Raw genomic sequence first — 16,261 nt, forward strand, 5'->3', positions numbered from 1 at the left:
ATGCACTTAAGTTGGATGAATATGAAATATTAAAAAAAAAAATAGGTGGTTTGATGGAGATGTAAGGCTCAGCATTTCCAAACTAAATTTACGCTCAACAAAATCGTGAATAAACCTTAAACGGTAGTATAAAGCTGATGTAAGTATACCTATTAGAATCGTTATATGAAAATCTGAAACATCTATTATAATAATATTCAGTTTTTGTCTGTCCTGATAGTGCGCGCGCACTTCATTTCAATGGATGTAAGCAAAAGGTGGATACAAATATACTTTAGTAGACATTTTTGTGCAACAACATATTGAAAGATTATCAAAGTTTTTCAAAAAAAGGTATAATATTAGGTCAAATAATAACATTATGACAGCATTAAGTACGGTAAAGTTTAACCCTAACTAAACTAAAGCAAAAAAACGTACACAAGTTACAGTGTTAATTTATCTCTTTATCGAATATAGAGGTTTCGGTGTCTGCGATTAGAATACTTCTGGATTATTATAGAAATCTTGTATTTAAAGATACTAATTTTAACCCAAATGTGATAAAATATATTCTTATTTACAGTTTTCATCATGATTTGTTACAAATGCCTTCTCCTAATTGTAATAGAACGGATCTAGAGAACGGTGTTAGCATTATATTTTTATACGTAGATAAATTTATGAATATATCATATAACTTGGGTGTAACTGTCTGTTTATGCATTGTTTAAACTTTAGTGGCTAAAGTAGTCTAACGTAATGGAAAGTGCTAATCATCAGTCCTTTTATGAATAAAATTTTTGTTTCATTGAAATATTAATTAACATAATAAAATTTGATCTATTGCAAACCTTAGGTAAACGATTTATTGATTATTTCCTAGAAAATTAAAAATGTAACACATATTGCTTGAAGGTTATGTTTTACATCTTATTTAAAAGCGATAGTTAGTTATACTTCTCCTACTTCCATAAAAGTGCAATAGTTTGTTTAAAATATGTGGTTTATTTATTAGTGCAATCAAGTGTTACGCTATGCCTTTATTTTGTTTCAGCCTAATATATCTCCTAACAATAATGCACTGCCTACGTGTATATTTTTACCATTTCTATCTAAAGAAGCACAGGGAATTAACAAAATTTTAATGAATCTCAGCGTAAAATTGAGCATAAGCATTTCTCTTTTGAGTCATTCTTCACTAGATCAGAAATTAAAACAAACTTTAAGCGTGAACTTAGTTCACATTTTTATAATTCAATAGAGAGCAGTAAATCTGAGTTAACGTTTCATTTCATGTAACATTTTTACAATAATTGTTTCAACAATGCAGTTCATTGAAGATCATTCATTTCAGGTATTCAGTTATCGCTGTTTTGATCAGTTTATTTTTCTGTGCAATTTCAGTTTTTATTTTATGATATCGGTCGGACGTTACACACATATTCTTCCTTCAGTGCTAACATTTTAAATCAACATATCAGTTAGAAACTATAGAGAGAGATAACAAACAATTGAATAAATAATTAATTTCTATAATGAACAAAACCTTGTCCAAACGTTGTACATTTGCTGTTATGTTAAACTTATATTAAAGTTTTTCTTCATTACCCATTCAAGCCGTCTCCAACCATTATTAGAAGAGATATCTTGGCACCCCAGAGTGTTGGTTTAGAGTAGGGTTGTTTTGTTCAATTAAGATAGATTTCTTGATTTTTCGTTTGTTTATGTTTGATTCTTTGTTTAAAATTACTATAATGTTTTCACGGTCTGTCGTTTCAAGGACAAACTTTTATTTAATGAAATAATATGCTAATTAGGTTTATTCAATTGAATTTTTATCATACAAAGCATCTGCACATGTAGTTTCATGTTTTTTTATGAAAATAAATCTTGTTTACAAATAACTTATTAGTATTTTCAAACTTATTAAAAACATGAATAAAAAATATACATTTGTTGTACTCTCTATAATTTGAAAACAGTTTTACTATTGCATCTGCCATCTTAACACAATCTACCAATCCCACTCATAAGTTAACTTACATTGTGCGAATAAGTTTTTACCATCAAAATGTAACCTTTATTTTCCAAATTGGACGTATGAAACTATTTGCAATGTCATAATTTCGTCCATTTTTTATAAATGTTATATAACTTTGTTGTTATTGCTTAGAAAGTCATTTACAAAAAAGTAACGCAGTTAAAGTTCAATTTCTAAAATATTTTAAATAAATGATGCGATCACAACGGGAGATTCCTCTATATATATTCTTATCAAATAACACCAAATTTTAACAGGAAATACGAAACATGCTTGGAATAGTTTATCAATGCATTTTAAATTAGATAAAGTGAATACAAATACAACGTAAAAAGATACTTTAATATAGTTATATTTTGTAGTTTGTTGTCTTGAAATTTTATTTGGAGCATCTTCTTTTCTTTAAGTATAAACCTGATGTTGATTGTTAAATACCACAAATAGAAAAGGAACCAAACAAATAAATTTTAGGAGCAAAAATCTCTATCTCCATGATTTTTTTAAGATCTCAAGATATTGGGCTGAGCGTGACCTAGTAGTTAGCGTGCTAGACTGTGAATCTAAGAGTACAAGGCTCACTTCCTGTTGTCAAAAAACGTTCTCCGCACTTCTGAGTCATGTGAAAAATATACAAGTGAAGGTCCTATTGCTTTATTCAATTAGAACGATTAGTTGGTTGTAGGTGCTCTTGTTTTTCCAATAGTTTATCATTTCACAATTAGGAACGGCTATGGCGGATAGCTCTTGTGTAGATTTGCGCGAATATATGAAACATATACACCGACGTTATTGTTTTTAAAACTATTTCTTCTTTAATATAATCAATTACGATTAATTAGATACGAAATTTCTCTTGCAGAGTCATCAGTCAGGTGGTTTCCATTTTCTTTATTACAGTGAAGCTTAAATACAAGTCGAAATTTTACAGTATAACAGTAGCATATGTAATTAATATTTTATGAAACTTACAGGACAATTAAATTATTTTGGATATTTAGAAAAATAAACTGGTGTGCATGTGTGTGTGACTGAACGTAGTCTTTTATGTAAAATGAGTTGATGGTGGTGGACAACATAGTGTGTTTAAGTAGCTTATTAAGCTTTTATGAATAAAAAGTTGGAAATTACTGCGTTATGTTTCCCTTGATTGCTAATATAAAATAAGTGTATTACAAGGAACTTTGGGACGGGGTTTCTAAATTTAGCTCTGTTTTAGCGATTTTGCTGTTTTTGACATTTCAGCTTTTAACATATATAAGCAGTGTTTAATTCACGCTCCAGTTGTCACGTTCTTCTTAGAAACGTGCACTGAATGTTTTCCATTGATTATGAAAGAAAACGTTTAAATTAGTTCTAAAAAGTAATTTTAAATCTCTCCCAAATGGCTGAGCAATTAGTGAACAGATGATTTTTCCCAGTAATAACAGAATTCAAACAAGTTTAAATTAAAGAATAAATTTAATAAAAAAATTCCAGGATTAAAGTACAATGAAACAAAAACGAAATATTATTATTAAAATTATAGAGTGTAAGTCGTTAAATTTAAGAACATAAATATGTGATGTGCCACTAGTTAAATTATGTACTCGATATATTGGTTGTAAAATCACAATTAACACGGTTTTCCTTTATTATATGACAAAAACATAAAATTGGATAATTTTGTGAACTCAACAATTTTTCGTCAGTTGTTGTTGTTAGAAGTTAAGCACAAAGCTACATAATGGGCTATCTGTGCTCTGCCCACCACGGGTATCAAAACCTGTTTCTAGCATTGTAAGACCGCAAACATGCCTTTTAAAACTACTAAATATTACATAAATTATTAATTTTCTTCATATACAATTTTATTCTTTACCATATAACTTTAAGCTGAAGAATATGTACAGATTATCACATTATATTATGTAAGTCCGCCACATACGAAATATCATTGTGAACAACATAGAACACGATGCTCAACTTAACTCGTTTTAAATGCCTAAATATCTGAATCTTTGGTGGGAAGTCTATTGAAAACCAAGGCTTAGAGAATCAACGATGCACTTAAGAAAACAAATCGTCTGTAGAATTTTGTAGATTAATAGTTTAATAAGGAAAACAAGCAATTATTAAGTATAAATACTTTAATCTTTAATTAGTGATAACAAATATTAATAACATTGTGGTAAGTGTTAAAACACAAGCAGTAAAATTTTGAGTTTTTTGATAAGCCTATATTATTTTGCATAATACTATGACCTGGAAAAAAGTCCTGAATTTCTAAAGTCTAAAATGCGATATGGGTATTTCTAGCATTAAGATATTCACAGTATACTGAGAAAATATAAATCAATATTCATTTTGCTAGGCATTGTTCTTTGTATTTGTACTAGGATGGGTGCATTTTGATCATCTATAAAATGTTTTGAGACTCATACATATGTATTCATATAGAATGGCTTTCATGCAGAATTTTAATGACCAAAATTTTGTTCTCATATCATTATATGATGACAACCAGCTTGTGTGAAAAAGTAGTATATTAAAATGTAATTAAAAAATAAATGATAGTGTCCTAGATTCTTTATCTGAACAAAAATTCAATTTTATATGTAAGCTCAATCAAAACTATAATTTAAGTGTTGTGATTCGAGCAAAATAAAGCTTATCAGTATTATAGGTGTTTTCATATCAATATCAATACAGCAAAGTTTATTTCATCGGTTTATGTGAAGGCTCGGCATGGCCAGGTGGTTAGGGCACTCGACTTGCAATCTGAGAGTCGCGGGTTCGAATATCCCTTACACCAAACATGTTCGCTCTTTCAGTCGTGGGGCGTTATAATGTGACGGTCAATCCCACTATTCGTTGGTAAAAGAAGAGTAGCCCAAGAGTTGGCGGTGGGTGGTGAGGACTAGCTACCTTCTCTCTAGTCTTACACTGCTAAATTAGAGACGGCTAGCGCAAATAGCCGTCGTGTAGCTTTGCGCGAAATTCAAAAACAAACAAACAAACGAAAAAAAATAATAAAAGAGCTCCGTTGACCTGTTTTAGATAAAGCATAAACTTAAATAAAATGTCTAAAATATAATCTTCCTACACTGAAATTTTACGACATGTAAAAAGCGTCTCGATCGTTTAATTATTTTGGAAATTGATTTCATTAAATGCTTCAGCTTCTTAAGCAAATATTTTTCTTATGACAATAGAAGAATTAATCTTTCTATCCTTTTACGGAACAATAATATCATATATATATATAAAGTTTCTAAATATATGCTTGATCCAAGTGCCACGTACAAGCGGTACTAATAACCGATCATCATATCTAATTTTCTTAATAATTTCAAAGTTAACATTTTAATAAGCATTATTTCAACAGTAGTGAGCAACACGGATCGTAATTTCTATGACTTAGCGTTGAACAGAATTGCTGTAGACTCCGTTTTTCTAACGTAATTTGTAACTGTAAGCAAGTACGGCCATCAAAAGCTGTAAAGTAACGACATAATATACTTGTTTGTTTTTTCTTACATTTTTAATTCATAGGTTTTTCGTCGTGTAGCTTTGCGCGAAATTCAAAAACAAACAAACCGTTTATGTGAATATGCCAAGCCATATTATATAAAGTTCAACAAACGAGACTAAATGCCGTGGTAGTAGCATTGGTCTATATACTATAATAAATTATATAGAGAAATTTAATCCCACTGTACGTACAGTTGCATAGTAATCTTTAAAACAGTTGTGAGTTAATTATTACATATTTGCTCTTGAGCGTTATGCGCTACAGAGAGCATATCAAAACTGTTTCTAGAAATATAATTTTTTTTTTGTCATGTAGCATTAAATTATGTCACAAAACAGCAAAACTTGTTTATACAAGAATATTAAAAAATGGGAATAGGAATCGTAAAAAAATACAGAAACAAGATAAATAGCTTAAAGTGAAAATGCAGTCGCAAAAAAAGTAAATAAACAAGCTTAAGGTTTGAGAACAAGATAAATAAAAATTTGGGAATTCAAAAATCTGTAAATAGGGATAACAAACAAGGTAAGCATACAAGGCTGGAGATACTGTAGACATTATTTACTCAAGCTACCAATGTCTATTTTGACTCCATGCTGTTAGCTAGAATTACAACGATGGCTACTCTATCTGCAATATCTATAAAATTCGCAATCAGGCAATGTATGCTATAATTCGACAGTTTGGATCAGCGACTACCATGATTGCTATTTTTTTAAACTACGGCTCAGAGTTATCTGACGTGGAAGACTGGTTGATACGGTTCATGATCATTTACTGCAGCTATTGACTACTTGATCGCATTAGTTCGAGATATACAAATTTAAGCTGCAGGTGGAGATTGTCATGGAAATTGGTTTGAGAATATAGGGAGCATTTATAGTTTCTTTGGTATTAAATTTACCTCTCTCTATATATAATACATAGCAATGGCCATATATATATGCCTAGACCAAGATACAACCCCAACAAGTGCGTATGAAATTTTAACAAAAGATAAGCAGCCTTTTCGAATAAAATATATACGTCTAAAACATCTCGCTAAATAAACCTTTGTGTCTTTTATAGTATATATATATTTTCTATGAATGTTTGTAATAAAATTTAATATTATGTATATTGTTTTGTTTTACTCCTCCACTTCATACATAATATAAGGGTTGGCTTCCTAAATAATTCGATTGTATAGTCCACAAAGTATTGAGTATTCTACATGATACAGTCATCTAATGTTCATCTATTACTGGATGGTAGTTCTTGATTCACCTGTACTTAAGCTTCTTAAAAAAGAACGACAGATATTTGTGAGAAAACTACCTTGAAGGGGTAAAGATAAGATCGTTTACACTAGAATTATGATTTTTTTTAGCTTATGGAAAATATAGTAATAATTTAGAATGTACCCTACGCAATGCGCAATGATCTGTTTAATAAGGTTTGATTGTAATACTTGCACCTTTTTTTGCTGTAGGCTTGCGGAAGAATAATAATAAAAAAGAAGAACAAATGGGCGATCCCGAATAGGAACCATTACCGGGACTCATGATATATGAACTAAGATACTGTTAGGTTGAGCAAAGCTCATGTTTTCATGCACCCACTGTTAAGAACCAATCACATTGCTTCACATTTTCTATCCTTTGCTTTAAAAATTCATGTTTGTTTATTTGTTGAATTTTACGCAAATTAGTCGAGGCCAATCTGCGCTAACCGTCCTTAATTTAGAAATGATAGACTAGAGGGAAAGCAACTAGTCGAATGGTGGAATTGACCTTTATGTTATTACGTCCTCACGACTAACATGTTCGGTGAAGGAGTCAATGTATGAAAAATACTCTCAACAATATACAAACAATGGTATCAATTTGCAAAATAATTTAACATATTAATAATACCATAATTTATACATCTACATAGTTCTTCACTTATAACATCAAGATAGGTAATTAACGTATCAGATTCTCAGTCAAATCCTAGATCTGTTCTTTCATTGGGCAAAGGACAAACATTTCTCAAACACAGAGCATTTTATCATAGTTTCGAATAACACTTACATAAGTTAACACAAATAATGCAAGACATATTTCAAAAACTAAAAGTAAAATCACTACCATGACAACCTATAATAAATTTACAATACATTAAAATTTTCTACTCGAAAATTGTCAAACATGTTTGAAAAATTCCATTTTTTTACTGTGTGGCAGAACATGTTTTTGTGTCAATAAGAACTTATTAGTACTTTTTCCATCAAATTATATTTCTTTCGTTGCATCTCAGGTTCAGTAAACTGTTAAATAATTGATTTGCTGTGGTTTACCATAAAGAATTAACATATAAACATATAGGATAATAACACGGTTATTCTCTTATTTAAATAATCTTTCTAATAGTAATTTTATTATTTATATCAACTAAATATTATGTTTCTGTGATCGCCAAGAAACCTGATAATAAGGTCACTTACGATTTTTCGTATCGCATCTATAACATGACAATAGTAGAGAGAGATATTGAAAATAAACGTTACATTTGTGACTTAATTACTGCGGTAAAAATGTTAGTGGTTTAAATGTGAATCGCGTTAAGGGTTTTTTAGAAAACATTATCGGTTTTCTTCCAGAATACATTTATAAGTTGATCAGAGTTTACTTTATTCGACACTGAGTTATCCTATTCAAATGATATTTTGTAGTTGAATTGACTGGATAAATAAAATGTGTTCTAAAGAGAAGAGGTTCATTAGAAGTAATTTAATTGCTAGAAATTCGACACAATTTCTTTCAATCTTGGAACTTTTATGCATCATGTTATTCAGAAGTGCTTCCTTATCGTTTCTACTGATAATAGAGAGAGTTAATCTCATTGTGTATGAATGATTTGAACATATGCTGATAGAATGGTTTGACTCTACAGATGTGAGCACCAATAGTTTATATTCATGATGAATTATTACTGACAATAAGATACAAAAGAAAATAAAATGTCTGTCTGAAGAAAATCTCCCCCAGTGGCACAGCAGTATGTCTGCAGAGTTACAACGCTAGAAACCGGGTTTCGATACCCGTGGTGGGCAGAGCACAGATAGCCAATTGTGTAGCTTTGTTCTTAATTACATACAAACAGTACTGAATAAAATTATTCTTACATCGAGATTGTTAAGAAATGTTGAGCCAAAGGCCACAACATTTTGAAAAAGGGAGTCTTCACAGTTCAACATGGAATAAGAATAGCTCTTACATCAAATCAGTTAGGAGAACAACTGGTTCCTAAGTCATACCCTTGACAATTTAGGGCAAAGCTTTCATCTGTAAAATGAAGACTATGGTTATGAAACAATTAAAAAAATAATGAGGAAAACAGTCATATCTCCCATTTCCAGTAAGAAAACAATTAACAAGGATTTGAGATGTAGATAACTCTTAGACAAAAGTTTATAATCGTTCAGTCACATCTCAAAATCAGTGTCTATTTTCCTGAGAAAAATGACAGAAGAAGAAACCTTATCACAGAAATCCAATTTGCATGCCTTTCATGTTCTCATATGACTTTTCTCAAGACGTGTGACCTAATGTTGACTTTTCAGTCCTTCACAAAAGTATAGTATAATGGAAACTGTAGTATCGGGCAACAGTGACGAAATCTGTCTTACTATGTGAAAAAGTTCTCTTCAATCTACCACAGATGGATGAAGCTCGCTACACTCTTTACTATGGTAAAACTAATTAGCATAGACTAATACTATTAGTGCTAATATAATTTTGTTAAAATTCGTGGTGTTTTTACATTTCGAAGTACCGGAAAAGTTAAACATAAAATACTCTTAAAATACTCGAATCGAATAGAAAAGAAAACATTGTTCTTGTGTAAACTTAATGATTTTACAAATCTCAGAGATGTAGAAAAACTATATATTAGAGTAAAACTCCAATTGTATTTTTAATGTTTATAACTTGCTTGATAGTCGTCAGACAACCTAACTTGCCTTGGAAAGGATCCCAGATATTAAAAGAGAAAATCAAAGTTCACATCAGTCGACTACTTGCTATAGTGTAAAATATCTTAGAATTTCGAATAGTGAAATTACTTACATTTCTTTAGCGTTTTAAGATTACTAATAATTAGCCATGTTGAACATTCGAAAGATCTTACCGGAAACATAAATTTTCTTATTACTGGAATTAATGTTAAAATTATATCCAAAACAAGGTTACGTGAAAATTAATGCGAATTAGTTATGCATTGTCCTGAAACATGTGACACGCATAGGTTGTTTGAATACAAAACGGAACATTACGTATTAATAACACGATATATTGTATTGGCTTAACCCTTACTTCGTTGAGCTAATTAAGATAAGTAGGATCTTTTTCCTTTTTAATGGAAACATTTGAGGAACTTGGTGACCTGAATCCCATATTTTATTACTAGCATTACTTGCTTTAACAGCAATGTAGATATACAATTTACTCAATTAGGCTTATTAGTCCTCAGTTTAGGCTGTTATCTCCATTATAACCTTTGGCTTTATAATAATATACCCTGATACCCAGACATTAAATTTCTAGGGAAAACCCTATATTTGTTTTATTATATATGTGTGCAAATCTTATTCAAGAACGTTCAGTCAATTATTGATACGTTAGATTTGACAACTTAGCAACTGCACATTCTGAGTTGGTGAAATAATAATTTGTTTTAGCAAATTACTTTCTTATTTAATTGAAAAGTTTATATGAAAAATATATTTTATATTCCAGGTGCCCCGCGACAAGTCACGGATATATTGGTGCTTAATAGCAAATAAACAAATGATATTCTAGGTATTAAGTTTCGTAAAGTTGATAATTTTACTTGAGCTTATTTCATGTGAATGAGAATTCAGCAAGTTCAACATCAACTATAAAAGGAGAAGATGTAAATTGGTTTTAGTATGTGGTTCGGTTTATTTAAATTTCGCGCAAAGCTACACGAGGGTTATCTGCGCTAGTCGTCCCTAATTTGGCAGTGAAAGACTAGAGGGCGGGCAGCTAGTCATCACCACCCACTGCCAACTCTTGGGCAGCTCATAAAACCAACGAATAGTAGGATTGACCGTCACATTTGAACGCTCCCACGGCTGAAAGGGCGATCTTATTTGGTGGGACGGGTAGTCGAACCCACGATCCGCAAATTTCGAGTCAAGCACCCTAACCACCTGGCCATGCCGGGCTTAAATACGTGGCATAATTTATAAAACTGATTGCCGAGCGATATAATTTACACAGTTATGCATTGTGAAATTGGTCATGTGAATTTCATTTCATATCCAATTTTTTGATTAGGTTTTATTTTTGGTTTAGTCCAATGTTATCACGATGTTTTTGCGAATTTAATTTTGTTTAGCCTGAAGACTAAGTATATAAATAGTTATTATTTGCATATTGATGTGCCCATTTCAAACAACCTGTGGGCCTTTATAAAAACATTAAACTATGCGTGATTTAAACTTAACGATACACGGGATGAACAATTTTGATAATATGTCCCAGTCTTTTATCAGATATTTATATATATAGATACATATTCATTCTTCGACTATTCTTGATTAACTAAAACTTCCACATTTTACATTCACCATTGTTTGTAGCAATAAGCAGAATTTTTACCCTTATAACGTTACGTAAAATATATAATGAAGTATGATTTAATTTAGTTAAATTAACGTACATATTCGTAATATTATGCAACCTGGAAATATATTTGTAATTAAAACATGAGTGATTTCATTTCTTTAAATATCACTTTTCATTTAAGTATTTTATTTTCGTTATGTGTCAAGTCAATATGTTACAGAAATAACAAAATGTTGTCCATGCATTATTATCCATATAAAAGCGGCAGTCAACACTGGAAGAACAAAAAACTTACAAATATTTGACATTTTTTGTACTTATAGCAATAGGCCCGGCATGGCCAGGTGGTTAGAGAGCTCGACTAACAATCTGTGGGTCGCGAGTTCGAATCCCCATCCCACCAAACATGCTCGCCCTTTCAGCCGTGGGGGCGTTATAATGTGGCGGTCAATCTCACTATTCGTTGATAAAAGAGTAGCCCAAGAGTTGGCGGTGAGTGGTGATGACTAGCTGCCTCCCCTCTAGTCTTACACTGCTAGATTAGGGACGGCTAGCGCAGATAGCCCTCGTGTAGTTTTGCGCGAAATTCAAAACAAGCAAACTTATAGCAATAACTCATTTATCAATGAAATAAAGGATTCCTTTATTATTTTTTTAAATAAATCTTATACTTCACCAAATAGGGAAAATCAAACAAACAAGCAGTAATACAGCCTTGATAAAGAAGAAATTCAATATTGAATTTCGTAAAATCACAAAACATGTAAGATTTTCATTTCAATATGCGTTGAGCTTCAGAACTACAAATAAATAAGTGTTATGTAATTTAACTTATATATATGATTAATAAATATTGCATTACTTTATTAATAAGTAAAGATAACACCAGATATTTTAATATCTTTTTTGTTGTATGCACCATTTTATATCTATGCTGTTAAAAATGTTTATGATAGAAACTTTATACTTTAAAAGTGACTTCTCGATTACCCATAATGCACACACAAGCTTACGCTCGAATATTTTGTTATATTGTAGCAACAGTTTTTTATTATTTTATCTCTGAAAATAGCGTCATTTTCCAATAAAAGGCCAGATAACAACCTGTGACTTAGCTACTTTCAAATAACGCTTTCTGATTTAATAGGTGTTGCACAGCTGCAAGATTTAATACGTGTTGCACAGCTGCAAGGTAAATGCAACAGACTACGGATGCTGTTTTCCATTTCTTAACGCCCTGTTCAGATCAGTGATGTAAAAGTAAATTGCCTAAAAAAATAGAAAGCCGTTACAACTAATGTCTGTCTTTTGTTACTTTCCGAAAGCTCTTTTGATGAAAATCTATTTTAAAGAATAAAATGATTGAATGAGATTCTATTGAAAAGAGAGAAACGGTTGATTGAGAAAATGATCATAATTATTACGTAACTTATTATATATGTTTTTTCTTATCCACTTGTGTTTAATTAATGGGTTCACTAGGATAGATTAGAACAATACATTGATTACTGCATTAAACCAACTTAATAATAACGAAATAGTTTTGCTGCTGATATATTGGTTTCGGAGTACCGTTTTAATAGTTTCATAAATATACATATGATATATGTATATATAGAAAGAGAGAGGAGGGGATGTAATATCCATTAATAGGAAATGTATAATATAGAACCAAAAAAAAAGGAAATGGGAGAATGAAGATTTAAGTCATATAGAAAAATGAAAAGAAACACACACATACATATATATATTATATTATATTATATTAAACACATAAACATATATTTGTTTTGATAGTAAAACTGTAAAAAATAGAGAAATCAAACCAAAAATATGAATAAATTCTTAAAGAAGTACAAAAACTAGTAGAAGTATAAGAAAATAAGATAAAGGAAAATTAGCAGTTGAAGTTCTGTGGACTATATGGCCATCCGAAGAATTCATAATGCTATCCTCATGGCTTTCGTGTGTAACATTATTTACTTTGAGGATCCGAATAAAAATTAATGTAATATCAATAACATGATATAGACTGAGAATGTTTTTATACTAGCACAAAGCTGGATCAGTTGAAATACGGACATTTTGGCATCTGATGTATTAGGAATCTGCTATCTTTTTACAGAATGTATATAAAACAAGTTAAACAACAAGATGTACGCAAATATATATATATATATATATAATAGAATGTAAAATGCTTTAAGAATTGGTTAACTTAGTGTGCTGGGAACCGGAATAATTCCCAAATTATATTTTCCTGAAAGCAACATAACTTAAAATCAACGTTTACAGAAAAATTTTAGTCGTTGCTCCTGACAAAGCTGGAGACGTAGGTAGTTGTGTGTCAGAAGAAACAGTAATAGTTGTTCATGTTTGATTTGCCTCGCGGGTTGGTGGTATTGACGATGTATTTGCTCATTTGAAGTGTCGCTGGCCAATTTTTTATCTCTACTTTCCGAAACATTCAGAAAATTCATCAGCACGTTGGGTAAATTCTTCGAAATGTTAACCACGCCATTATTTTCCCATGAAAACAATTTTTACTACAACTATGCAATTCCTGATTTTTATTTCGCCCTTGCTGCATTTTCCTGTTGTTCGTGTTACTTACACATTATACACATATTTTTCATTTAATATTTTATCACCCTTGTTCTCCCAAGGTGAGCCTGTTAACACAACACCCTGTACTCAGTTTTTTGGAAGATCAATATCATGATGAGCTGTTGAACTGGAATATACGTTTAACGTGGCAGTATTTTTTCTAAGCATTTGAAGAAAGAAAAATATTGGATAGAAAATTAAAATAACGAGAGGTGAATATAATTGGCACTACAATTATATTTGTTCTAGATTGGTAGTTATAGGTTTACTTATAATTACCGAAATATACTATTATTTTATTACTTATCAAAATGTCTTCCAGGGTAAGTTTACCGAGGTAGAACGCTAACATCCAGAACTTTATTCCCGAGGTGGACAGAGCGTAGACAACCTATTGTGTAGCTTTGCAATAAAACAAACTGAAACCTAATAAAATAATATACTAAGGTATATTATACTATAATATACTATGTATGAGAATAGTTATTCAAAAATGTCATTAAAACATTAAGTTTCATATACTAAAATATTTTCGCAGAGAAGGGTATGTCAGAAACAAACAAGTGGTATTAATTTAAGATATACATTTTGTATTGAGATATAGAGATTTGTCATTTATTTACTACTGTTATAGTTGGTCCACTAAAAGACTGAAACCAACTTACTCGTATTGGTTTCAAAGATATATTGCAGTAAATAAATATTTCAATGTTTCATGACTTATTGTAAACAGTAGTGAGACCCAGTGAACGAATAATGCTAAATACAATAAATGAGTTAATTTAGGAAAATTTAAATTACATCAAACTGTACTATCCAAAAGTTGGTAGAAATTAAAAAGCAACATCTTATAATATACCTAGTCATTCGAAGATCTTCAAAAGTATTCACTAGGAAAAAGGCAACATCTTATAATATACCTAGTCATTCGAAGATCTTCAAAAGTATTCACTAGGAAAAAGGCAACATCTTATAATATACCTAGTCATTCGAAGATCTTCAAAAGTGTTCACTAGGAAAAAAGCAACATCTTGTAATATACCTAGTCATTCGAAGATATTCAAAAGTATTCACTAGGAAAAAAGCAACATCTTGTAATATACCTAGTCATTCGAAGATCTTCAAAAGTGTTCACTAGGAAAAAAGCAACATCTTGTAATATACCTAGTCATTCAAAAATCTTCAACAGTATTCACTAGGACTCAGTATACATACTTTCTAAAAGTCACTGACACTGTCAAACAAAACAACAACAAAAAATAAAACGATGAAAAAATCAATGAACTGCATGAAAAACTGAAAAAAATATTTCTTTAGAAAGAATAATCTTGAATCAATTAGAATATAGTATCTATAAAGAAATGTTTAGGTTGTAATTTGAGTTCTGCTTGGCTCAACGTATTGAACAGGAGTAACTTTTGAGTGTTTATTCTATTTCATCCATAAACCGCTAATTCTTGTCGCTGTTCATTAATGTTCTAAGCGATTCCAATCATTCTTAAGCAGTATTATTTCCATGACAATTGAGAATTATTTTTTTAAAGTGTGAAATATTATGTGTGAAAAAACAACAACATTCAAACCCTTCAATTTTAATGTGTTGTGTCGAGCGTATTTTAACATACCAAATGAAGTCTTCTGAATTTGGCTGAAACCAAATTATTGTATAGTTTCCACTCTTTTCCTGGGTAATATAGAACTTTGTACCTCATACATAATGATCATCATTTTGCAAGTTTATATTCTAGTTTTCTCAATTCCTGGAAAGTGTATTAGTAGATTTGCATGGATAAAATTTTGCTTGCTTCTCTATCAGTATACATATCCAACTAGTTAATAATTTGCTTTTCAAAGGGAATTTTATATATTTCAATGTTTTTTTGTTCTTTTCGTGAACTGGCCACAGTAGAATGGGCATTCTTAAAACTCTACTGTCTATCTTATAGGTGATAGGAATACAAAATTATGTGTGATAGGATGTTACATAAATATGTATTTTTCATTGATATTTTATGTTTGGTTGTTTTTGTTCTTTTAGCCATTTTTCACATCATTGTGAAAACTCAAAGTTAATACAGCTAGTATTAAAAGCACTGCGACAAACTAGTTTATATTGAATAAAATGTAGTTTTTGCGCTATGTTATATCCAAAAAAAGTATTTACCTCCTCGCGGTAGCTTTACCGACAAACTCGTATATTGTTGGACGATAAGAAACGTGTCAGTTTAATTTTTCCAGTAGTGTATTGATATGAATACTGCTGTTTTTTGTTTTTTCTTTAATGACTCTTTTCATAACGTGAACTATAGTTATAATATTGCATTCTCATCGGTGAATATAACGTTCACATTGAGCTTATACAATCCGTACTGGAAGGTAATAAAATTAGACAACTGACGTAAAAAGTTTTGATTGTATACATACTCTATGAAGCCCCCCAGTAGCACAGTGGCATGTCTGCAGATCTACAACACTAGAATCCGGGTTTCGATACCCGTGGTGGGC

Source organism: Limulus polyphemus, unplaced genomic scaffold (genome assembly GCF_000517525.1).
Source record: "Limulus polyphemus unplaced genomic scaffold, Limulus_polyphemus-2.1.2 Scaffold586, whole genome shotgun sequence".
Classification (NCBI taxonomy): Eukaryota; Metazoa; Arthropoda; class Merostomata; order Xiphosura; family Limulidae; genus Limulus; species Limulus polyphemus.